This window comes from Polypterus senegalus, chromosome 12, assembly GCF_016835505.1.
Source record: "Polypterus senegalus isolate Bchr_013 chromosome 12, ASM1683550v1, whole genome shotgun sequence".
NCBI classification, from domain to species: domain Eukaryota; kingdom Metazoa; phylum Chordata; class Cladistia; order Polypteriformes; family Polypteridae; genus Polypterus; species Polypterus senegalus.
The window spans coordinates 95,098,612-95,108,520 of NC_053165.1; positions in this window are offsets into that span (position 1 = coordinate 95,098,612).

A 9,909-nucleotide genomic window follows, 5' to 3' on the forward strand; every position below is an offset into this window, starting at 1 on the left:
TGGACACCCCACCTACTCTCCTTGATTTCATCCCCTGGACACATGAAAAATGTCATGAAAAGAGGTGAAAAAGAGAGGGCAGGCAGGGTGGAGAAGAGTGACAGGAGTGATTTGTGACAGACGGGTAGCAGTAAGAGTGAAAGGGAAGGTCTACAGGACGGTAGTGAGACCAGCTATGTTGTATGGGTTTTGAGACGGTGGCACTGACCAGAAAGCAAGAGACAGAGCTGGAGGTGACAGAGTTAAAGATGTTAAGATTTGCATTGGGTGTGACGAGGCTGGACAGGATTAGACATGAGGACATTAGAGGGTCAGCTCAAGTTGGATGGTTGGGAGACAAAGTCAGAGAGGTGAGATTGTGTTGGTTTGGACATGTGAAGAGGAGAGATGCTGGGTAAATTGGGAGAAGGATGCTGAGGATAGAGCTGCCAGGGAAGAGGAAAAGAGGAAGGCCTAAGAGAAGGTTTATGGATGTGGTGAGAGAGGACATGCAGGTGATGAGTGTCACAGAACAAGATGCAGAGGACAGGAAGATATGGAACAAGATGATCCACTGTGGCAACCCCTAACGGGAGCAGCTGAAAGAAGAAGAAGAAGATTGGGACCATGCTGCAGGGTGATTAGGCACTTTAAATAAAGTTGATTGATTAGAATCAAAAAGGGACGCTTATATCTTGTATTCCTGCTTCATCAGCAGATACAGTATCTATTGTACCTTCAGAGAATTTGGAATTAACTTCAGGCAGACTTGTTTGTTTTATCTAATGGCAGAGTCTGTCGAAGCCTTGTGAAGGAAAAGTCAAAGCCAAGATCAGACTGGCAACCTGAACTAAAGAGAATTAAAGTAAAAAACTGGCTGCTCAAGAACTGTCATCTCTCTCACAAAGTCTTTCCTTCATTTTCCAACAATTTTAACTGTGTCCTATATAACATGACCATGGATCTCGTAGCATGTGTGTTAAGTGCCTTACAACCATACAGCATTATTAGAACATTCGACAAGAACAGGACATTCAGACCTTCACCAGTCCTATCCACTCAATTCTTCAACAATAACATCAGGTTGATTTTTGATGGTCCCTAAAGTCCTACAGTCTACCGCAGTACTTGGTCTCTTATTCCAAGTGTTTGTGCTTCTCTGTGTAAAGAAAAGCCTCCTAATGTTTGTGCGAAATGTATCCTTAACAAGTTTCGAACTGTCTCCCTGTTTTCTTGATTAACTAATTTTAAAATAACAGTCTTGATCCACTGGACTAATTCCCTTCATAATTTTAAACCAGAGACGGTGGCACTGACCAGAAAGCAGGAGACAGAGCTGGAGGTGGCAGAGTTAAAGATGCTATGATTTAAACTGGGTGTAACGAGGCTGGACAGGATTAGGTATGAGGACATTGGAGGGTCGGCTCAGGTTGGACAGTTGGGAGACAAAGTCAGAGAGGCGAGATTGCGTTGGGCTGGACATGTGCAGAGGAGAGATGAGGGGTATATTGGGAGAAGGATGTTAAGGATAGAGCTGCCAGGAAAGAGGAACAGAGGAAGGCCTAAGAGAAGGTTTATGGATGTGGTGAGAGAAGACATGCAGGCGATGGGTGTGACAGAGCAAGATGTAGAGGACAGGAAAATATGAAAGAAGATGATCCACTGTGGCAACCCCTAACGGGAGCAGCCGAAAGAAGACTCATGAAAAATGTCAGTGCCGTTTATTTATTAATTGATTTCAACCAAAATTGGTATCTGAATGTTTTTTGGGTCACAGGTTATGAATCTAAAATTGGTTTTTCCAAAATTCAAGATGGCGGATCCAATATGGCAGACCGATATTTTTCCACATGAAAAGTGTAGGTACTGGATCGGGGGTTATTACTTGTTTTACGTTATAAGTGACAATTTTAACTGAAAATGCTAAGGGAGAAGAAGTGTCCATTCCACACATTCCCGTGATACCCACTGACATGTCTTGATTTGAAATGACTGCAATACTGAGAGTGAATTGCATTTGCCAAGACTATGACTAAGGCTCATGGACAGTCACTCAGGGTAGCAGGTATCATTAACTTAGGAAGTCCTCGCTCTTCCCTTGGTCAACAATATGCTGCTGTGGTATAGCAGGGTTAATTGGGTAATCATCTGATTGTGCATTCACATGCAGGCGCACGATTCAGTCGATTGCCTCATTAGTGCTCCAGGGTCTGTCATCAGCACAGCTGCATCCCTGTCCATATATAAAAGGAGTCCAGGCAGTAAACAGGGAAGAATGATAGAAAAAACGAGAAGAGAACCATGAGAGAGAGAGGACAGCATCAGGTGCCTGAGCCAGTGTGACAAAGGAGGAGGAAGAAGAGTGGTCAGTAGCCACACAGAGAAGTGAGTGATCGACACTCCAGGGCTGGATCATCTCCTGCTGATGACTGTGGAGGAGCCGGGGGCAATGGAGGTGTCCATCCTAGGGAGAGTGTGGTGGGAAACTGAAGGACAGCCTGCTCTGAGCAGTCCAGCAGATGCAGAGGGAGGCAGCCAGGCCAGGAGCCGGAAGTGAGGATCACAGCTGTTGGCGTCCCCACCGTTCTTCTTGTGTTCCTTGTTTTTCTTTAATGTGCTGTGATTGGCCGGCTTACAACCACAGGCTGAAAAATGCCATGTACCCTTTGTTGTTCGGGTAGTATGAGATCCTTATGATGTTGAATTTGGATTAAGTGCAAACAAAGAGATGGGTTCTCTGGACGACTGAGTGAATGCGGAGTGTAAATGGAGCAGGCCTGTCAATTTATTTACTGAGATTATGTCTCTTATTGATCATTTTAAAACAAATGAAAATCAAAAGCTGCAGCCGCAAAATGTTCTTTTAACCAGAGCATACAGTATAAGGAATTACATAAGGACAACACTGCCATCTGGTGGTGGAAGGCTGGACTGCACTAAAGCACAACCTCCATTGCATACCTAATACGTGCAGCTGTACCAAATTTACAGAACAGTTTCGATAAAACATTTAAAAGAGGACACACACATAGTTTGAAAGAGTCTCCCACAATTTCCAAAAGAAATTAAATATTCAATATGCACAAAACAGATACAGTCTTACTGCAGTGAATTCAGCACATAGAAAGTTGTGCCCTGTTAAAGATGAGCAGAAATTTATCAAAAGTCACAGCACGAGAGGCACAGACTTGGGACACGCTCAGGAGTGACATTTGGGGGTGGCAAGTGGGGCAACCACCCCAGGCCCCACGCCTAAAGGGGTCCCGCTTTTGAGGTCTGTGTGTCCCGTTCGATCAGATTTGTCAGGTTTTATTCTCCAGTATTATATATATCTCCTCTTTAATAAAACCCATGTGTGTGTCCATGTGTCCGTGTGTGTGTGTGTCTTCTGGTGAAGTGTGCATGCGCGGGGCACAGTGCGATGCTGCAAAGCAGATGCTTCAAAGGCCGCCTGACGCTTCATACAAGACAGAGAGGGCGGGACCTATTAAATATCGCGCGGCCGATCCAATCGGATATCGGTAAATGAGGTAAGACCTAAACCATAAGGCATGAAAAATCCAATCACAAGACAGAGAGGGCGGGACCTATTAAATATTGCACGGCCGATCCAATCAGATTTCGGTAAATGAGGTAAGACCTAAACCATAAGGCACGAAAAATCCAATCGGGTACTGAGACGCGGAGACCAGCTTCCCCAAAGAGGTGGGATTAGTGTTTGTTGTGCAAGTGTTCACTCGGAGGATGTCAGATTTGTGATTAAGAAGCTTGGCCCGGTAAAGTGTAAAGTGTCAGTCGTTTAAGGGGTTTTCCTAAATATACGAATTTTCATGATATTACAATAGGATGACTTTTAAAAGTAGATTTATTTTCGCACACATAAAATCCGTACTGTGAGAGAAAATTAAAGGTACCCAATACAGGGATGCATATTACAGCCACATACAATCCAGTATTACTGTAACAGAAAATATTACGGACGTACAAGCTTATATTACTGTTACAATCTACTAACAACATGTCACCCAAAAAAAAAGGACACGTCAAGTAGGACAAAAGACAGAGACAATCAAATCCTAAATAAGAAACATCTCCTGGAAGAACAGTCAGCTCAGCAAGTAAATATCAACAATTAATGTTTATGCACTACTGTTCTAGCACCCATTATTATAATGAGTTTAATGTCTAATATATATATATATATATATAAAAAAAGAGAGAGAGAGAGAGAATTTGCTTGAACATTCTGGTTCATTCTCTCATCGTACTAAGAATCATAGTTTACTTGCAGGAGCGATTTATTTGGGCTAATCCAAGAAGGAGGCTGTGGGCCAAGGGAAGAGGGAAGAGTGACGTCAGGAGTGGGTAGTCGGGCCCTCCTCACTGTCCTGTTTCATTACTAGGCGGGCGGAGCCTTGGCTAGTACGAAATAAAATGAAACCTGCAGAATGAGGTTACACCAGCTGCAAAATAAAATGACGACGTACTACAGCAACTAGGGAACAGGCCCACTGTCTGTCTCACCTGATAAAATGATCATTCTCTCTGCCATCTTTATACTACTTAACTCCTAACTTTTAGAATTCTGGCTGAGCTCAGGTTATTATGCCATTAACTTCAGATCACTTAGAGAGGCAGTCATCAGTGGGCAGTGCTCATGCTCAGCCCTTTATAACCTACGGCAATAAAAAGCTAGACAGGCAGAACTTAATAAAATGGATTATGGAGCTCCTGAATTGATTGCCTATCGCACGACACCCATGTGGTATCTTGCCCTCCTAACAGTAAACCTGCTTATTTCTTGTCTTTATTCCTTGCATGTCGTTTACCATGAACCTGTTCTTAGTGTCTCCTAGCTACAAATAACTGACATTACCAATACCTCGCTTGGTTTAGATGCAGGGGACCAAAGAGAGAAGTGTCTCAGTCAGTTTTGGGAGATTTACTTTCTTTTGGTCCTTTTTAGTCCTTTTTCTTTGATTTTGTATTTGTATTTTATTTGTTTTGGAAACATGTCTTCCGAACAACAAAGTTCAGTGCTTATGCAGGCCGTGACAGGTCAGGTCACGTGTCAGGATTAGTCTGGGCTCAGCGCCGGCCACTCCTTATAAACGCGGTTTTCCACCCCTCATCTGTTGCTTAGTCACAGTGATTAGCTAGCAGAACTGAAGTAGCTACTCAAAGAAAGTCATCTCTCTATTATATAGAAAAAATCCTGGGACAAGACGTGACTTTTTCAGAAAGATAATTTCAAGTCCCGCAAGAGGAGACTTTGTGCCAACAATAACATTTATTTATATAGCACATTTTCATACAAACAGTAGCTCAAAATGCTTTACATATTAAAGAATAGAAAAATGAAAGACACAATTATAAAACAAAATAAATCAACATTAATTAACATCGAATAAGAGTAAGGTTCAATGGCCAGGGGGGACAGAAAAAACAAAAAAACTCCAGACGGCTGGAGAAAAAATAAAGAGATTTAACCAAAAAGAAGAACACAAAGTAGAATGTTGCAAAGAGGTTCAAAAATGTTGGCACTAGTACACATGCAGAGCAGGTTAGAGATAATGAAAATACTAAAATTTGAAAGTCTCAAAAAACTGATAGTAAAGATCGCATTAGCGCTAACAAACGGAAATTATTACTCAGTGAAATAACAGAACAGCGGACAAGTCGGAGACTTGTAGATCGTCTAATTTGTGTGGTCATCAGTGTTTCTTCCTAGTGAAGAGGTGTGTCTCACAAGAATTAAAAGATTTGTTATTCGGTGAAAGTGAAATCCACAAACACTACAGTGAAAATATCTGAATCTACAATAATCTGTTTGCATCATTCAATGTTCAGAACGTAGATTTAAGCAATTCTGGACCATACGCTATTAGAATCTGTGATCCCAGAACAATTAAAGCTACTCCAAGTTTAATTTCAAAGAAACCACAGTTCGGTCAGGTTTATATTTATGATCACAGAGAAGCGATGCAACACAGAATCGAAAGAGTTAAACGATTGGACGTATTTGAAATTCTACAGCCAATAATGGATACAAATGCATACATCCAAAAGAATCGCACTTTACACAAAATTTATGTGAAAAACACGGACAAAGAAGTTTTCTTCGATTTCTATATGAGTCTGAAAGATCATGCTCGCATAATTAATAAACCAACATGTGACGAATTGTCAGCGATAATAGTTTCGAAAGACTGAGATATCAAAGACAGAGTTGCTATTTGCGTTTATCCAAAAGCACAGCACGATTCGTCGCAAGCAGCAGATCCGGGAAATGATGACCGTGTAGGGTACACACGGGGGTTGGCGAGCGAAGCTAGCAGGGGGCAAAGCCCCCTAGTTATTTACAAATTACTAATTACTTCTCTCAACTGTTGACAGAATTACTTTAGCATTATTTCATAGAAAAAGTAATCACATTACTAATTACGTTACTTTGTAAACCTAAGCATATTTATACCCGTTGGAAAATACATGGACAAAAAGCACAAATGTTCTACCAGGATTTTAATAAGGACGAAAGCAGCAGTAACAGAGAACTTGAATTGTGCAGTTATACAAGTGAACTACATGACTTACATTCGCACCATGCCATTTCATACATGTGAACCATCAAGTAGGTACCTTTAGTTCATTAAACACATTCGTAACAAAAAATAAATCTTAATAATTAAGATAAAATGGACTTGCCCACTCTAACGACAGTCATGAAGATGGTAACGTTCATGTCAGTATAGCTACTGGCAGGAGAGAGCAGTGTGGGGCCAGTTGCCTGCAGCGTTTACAGCAGCATCTCTTTGTCTCATTACACCATCAAAAAGGCACGTGGCTTGGATATTTTTGAATTACCTATCTTCCATTCACTAACAATTTAAGTAACGACTGAGATATCTTACTCATACCAAGACTTTATTTTCATAGTAACATTAAAGAACAGTGATGAAAAATGTATGATACCTGTGGAGATTAGCCACTACCTCTTACTACACATGATGCTTATTGCATTTTCATTTCACTGGATACTGAAGGCTTTTTTGCCACCACAAATCTAATTTCTTATAAACTCTATGATGCAAAATCCTTACATCACAATAAACAAAACTATTAACGTTATCATACATTTCATTTTAAAAGTTCCTGGACATACACTGTAGTTCACTTTGTTCCATCTTCCTCAAACCACAATTGTATTCTCTCTGTTAATTATATACTCGCAATGGGTTATCAAGCTGAAAAGCTGTATTCTTTTTAAAAAGCACATTACAATGAACTATCAAAGTAATGTAATAAAATAACACACCTCTCCATTACAGATCCAACAGCATCCTACATTTCAAAGTATTCTACATCTGCATGAAAAAGTGAAGAACTCTGTGTGTAGCAGGCAGGCGACGCAGATCACCTCCTCAAACGTTATGTGAAATGGAATCCTTGACCTTCAAGGCATTTATAACATTTGTACAGCATTGGCTTAGAAACTTATGTCCAATGTAAATAACAAAATTCTAGGAAAGTCAGTAAGTGTAAAGTGATTACAAGACCTGCAGTTTGTGAGAACCAAAGCCAAGCAATTTGCAGATTGTAGACAATGGAAGGCCACAGAGTTTCAGGTCGAGGGTCGCAATGTGGGCCTTCTGCCTGGGGGTTTCATCTTGAACACTGGCACCCAGAGTTACATGGCATTACTCGATTCTTAAACAGGTGGACATGATGTCCTATAAGCTTGTGTTTCCCACTCATTTCGTGGTCCATCCTGCATTTCATATGTCTTGATTTAAAGTTGTACATATTGGCCCATATTTTCATTTGGCCAATCCTTGTTATTTAGTTCAGATGGATGGTGAAACTAAATATGAGGTTCAGATAATTCTGGAGTTCCATCACAGAGGTCAACACGTGGAGTATCTCGTTCATTGACTATAGTCCTGGAAGAAAGATCTTGGATCCCAAGTCATGATATTAATGCTCCTTGGTTGCTTCAGGCCACACATTATGAAGTAAGCTCTGTTATTATTCACCTAGTTTTAGAAGTTTATTTCTAAAATAATTTTTTCCTCAGACTTTCATAGATGGTCTGGGGGAGGAGGTTTTAATCATGAAATTAATAGTCCTAATGTCAAAGTCACTCTCTGATGAATATTTAAGATATTTTTAGTATGGGCACTGTCACATTGTGCTACCATTGTCATTGTAGTTGCCAGGGAAGTGGCTTGATAACTCAGATCTCTTGCCTCTGTTTTTTTGACTTTGTATTTGCCTAGAACCATGAAGACAGTAATCTGGAGCATTGACTTGTAAGGAGCACAGACGTGGACAGTGAAAAAGGGGAATATAAAATCGATTGGAAGTACTTGAACTGCGGCTAAGAAAAAGGATGGAAAAGATCAGTCAAATGTAGACATCACCTAATGGGAAAGTGGTGGAAAGGATTGCCGAAGAAAGGACATGCTTGAAATAGTGAGAAGAAGGCAACACATTTGGATGGGATGTGTACCAAATGGAGAGGTGTTTGTTGAAAATAGTGCTGTAGGGTAAGATGGAGGGAAAGAAGTTAAGAAGAAGGCCATGGCAAGACATGCTACATTACCTGAAAGAAGGTAAATCATACCAAGAAATGAAAAGAAGAGCAGAGGACAGACTTCTACAGATGAACTGGCGATTGAAAGACCTGTCTTGTGGAAGATAACTAAAGAAGAAGAACTTGCAGAATGTTTTGCTTTTGGTGGTCTTTATAATAGTTATCTTAGCTTTGACCTCTTGCAAGCTTATTAACATCTCCTTCCCAGTCCTTCCTTTACAATCTGCTTTGTAGCAGAACTGAATTGGTCACTTGGGCTTTAATCACTTCAAATGACTTCTATTCCATCTTCTTCAACAAGAAGATAACATTGTCTGGTTCAAAATGTAGCAGGCAGAGCCTTGGTTCATATCAAGCATCTTAAACAGGCTTACTAAGGTCCATATCAATAAGAAGGAGGAGTTCTGGCCAGAACCATTTGTAGCAGAATTGACTGGAAGTCACACCACATGGAGACTTAAAGCCATCTCAGGTCAGAGGTAGTATTGCGAGTAGACGAAAGGGAGTGTCTGATGGTACACAGACTCAATCTCTGAATTATTATCTCATTTTCAGGATTAGCATATATTTACAATACATTGTTAATTTTCATTAATGACTGCTTCTGATTTTACTGTTACTTTGATAGCATCACTTTGTGGTCATATTTTCACTGGTGTCTGTTTTTAGATTTCCACAGGCACCACCATTTTATGTCTCTAGTAGCTATTGTTGTACTGGAGAAGGCTTCAAAAAACACCCATAAAACAGGTCAGGGCCCTCCCTGGCCTACCCAAAAAAGCTTTACCAAAAGGGGTCTGACCTACAGTACCACAGGCAGGCTTCGGGCCTGTCCAGGCCACAGAAATGGGAAACAGGCTTTTCAAGTTCAAATTGCTTTAAAATGTCCCAAAATGTATCCGATTGCCTCTCAACAGAAAGGAAACCCATAAAAAAAATGTAGCTTGAGAATCAAGTCCACAAAGAATCTTTATAAAATAAGAATTTATTTACTGTATATACTCGCTTTTAAGTTCTCACACGGCTTCATTTTATCGTATAATTTCCAGTATTTTATAATGACGGTCGTATAAGTCGAATACGGAAAACTCACGCTATTGGTCCAAGAGATTATGATATGCTAACGCCCACCTGAGAGAGTAACCACGGAGCGGACGGCCTTTTTTTTCTATGTATTGCACCTCCGTCACTACATGGTAATACCCAAACTATTCCGAAGAGATGTTTGCACTGTTTTGTGTTTTTCATACACCTTTATCGTAAGAGCATCCCTTATCTACAATGGAGCGTTCGATCAGAAGAAAATATGAAACTGGTTTTAAATTAAATGTCGTTGA